The following is a 2,133-nucleotide window of genomic DNA, read 5'->3' as shown; positions in this document are numbered from 1 at the left end:
TTATATTTGAAAAATCTCTCTTAAAAAATTACAGATTAATATGCATGTAGATTTCTCACCCTTTTCGACAAAAATAAAAGAATTAAAAATTACAGTAGAGTAATATCTATAAATTAGAAATACACAAGTCAGTAAAGTTTCTGTTCAGCCATTTCCTAAGGATTTATTCACTTTACAAGCACAAATTTAATCGCTTTCGATGTTCTTGTAAGAAAGGATATCACGTAGCCAAAGCGAAAGTAGCACTACGATTGACATCAGCGCCACCTTGTCTGTGACGTCACTAACCTCGATGTATGGACCGAACGGTTATAATGGAGGAATATAAGCGCTTTCGACACTATATTTTCTAGCCACTGTAACGAGAAGGTGGCGATTGTGACTGTTTTGCTAAATAATTAAAGTAACTCGCTTAACCATTATTCAAATAAATTCTTTTATTGATATAAACCCATATCTGTATCATTTTCTTGTATACTGGGTCTTACTTTAATAATTTTAATTAATTTCTTGACTATTTATATAATTAGGAAGACTTAGCGGGCCAAATATCGGTCGTAATCAATTTTGGACAAATGAAAAAAATCTTAATATTTCAATATTGACCAAATTATCCAACATAATCGTGCAATCACATGTTTTATCCTATACAGATTGTTCATTAATCTGTTCGCTATTACAGCATCCATAGCAGCGAATGGATAGTTTCTTTAAGTGAAATTTACTTTTTCGTGGAAGCCGCGATGTTAGTTTGTTGAATACTCAACGGTCTTTCAGGTCGTTGAGACCGTTGAGCTCAACGGTGAAACAGCGCTGACGTCACTAGTCTCAACGGTGAACTCAACGGTCCATTTAGAAACGTTGTTCTCTCACCGTTGAGTCAACTGTTGAATATAGAAATGTACGGTATGACCGACTGGTCCGACCTACCCGACCGATTTTAAAATCGGACCGACTAGTAGTAAAAGCATTCACACTAAGTACGATTATATGTCGGTGGCCGACTCATAAGGACCAATCAGAACGCGTGTTATAGGTCAATACAATAGCCAATCGTGGTAAATTTTTTAAATTAAACAGAAAACATGGCCGTCATGGAAAGCAATCGTGCATTTAGATATATCGCGTCATTATTAGATTTGTCAATCACGTAATTTCCACGTTTAGTTTCTTGGAAATCTCCGTCCAAGAATTATTATTTTTTTATATTTATCTATCCAGTAGCGTTATTTTTACAGAGGGTTGCGTTTGATGAACTATTCCTCTCCATGTTTCTCTATTCCAGGCTTTTCTTAAATCCTTTCCAGTCCAGTCTTTGATGTTATCTCTCCAAGTTTTTCGGGGTCTTCCTCTAGGTCAGGGGTGTCCAACCTTTTGTCTCTCTGGGACACATTGAAAGAAATTAGTGTTTTGGGCCACAAGCAAAAAAAAAAGTATATAATTTTCATACTTAAAATTAATTTAGAACTTTTTTCATTATAAATGCAAAACATGGAATTCGTTTGGCGTTATTTTATGCATAAGTCCAAATCATAAAACTAATAGAGAGGTTGCGGCCGACGTTTTCAACGCGAAAACGTGTACGTCGGACGTTCAGCACCGCCTTCCTGTAAGCTTAGATTTTTGACAATGGCGTTTGAAACGCCAGTGAAATCAGTCTCGACGTTCCGAACGCCATTGTCTAACTTCTAGGCTTACAGGAAGACGGCGCTGAACGTCCGGCGTACACGTTTCCGCGTTGAAAACGTCGGCCGCAACCTCTCTAATCTGATATTTGGCATTGTTGTTGAGAAACTAATGCGTCAATATCTAGTTCGATTGAAGTAGTTGCAATTCTCAGGCAGCCTTCAAGGTGTTCATCCGATATTTTAGTTCTAATTTTATACTTAGTATGCTTCATTCTTGAANTGAGCTCAACGGTGAAACAGCGCTGACGTCACTAGTCTCAACGGTGAACTCAACAGTCCATTTACAAACGTTGTTCTCTCACCGTTGAGTCAACTGTTGAATATAGAAATGTACGGTATGACCGACTGGTCCGACCTACCCGACCGATTTTAAAATCGGACCGACTAGTAGTAAAAGCATTCACACTAAGTACGATTATATGTCGGTGGCCGACTCATAAGGACC

Source organism: Centruroides sculpturatus, unplaced genomic scaffold (assembly GCF_000671375.1).
Source record: "Centruroides sculpturatus isolate CEXI.00-Female unplaced genomic scaffold, Cexi_2.0 scaffold614, whole genome shotgun sequence".
Taxonomy (NCBI): domain Eukaryota; kingdom Metazoa; phylum Arthropoda; class Arachnida; order Scorpiones; family Buthidae; genus Centruroides; species Centruroides sculpturatus.
Note: the sequence above shows the minus strand (reverse complement) of the source record.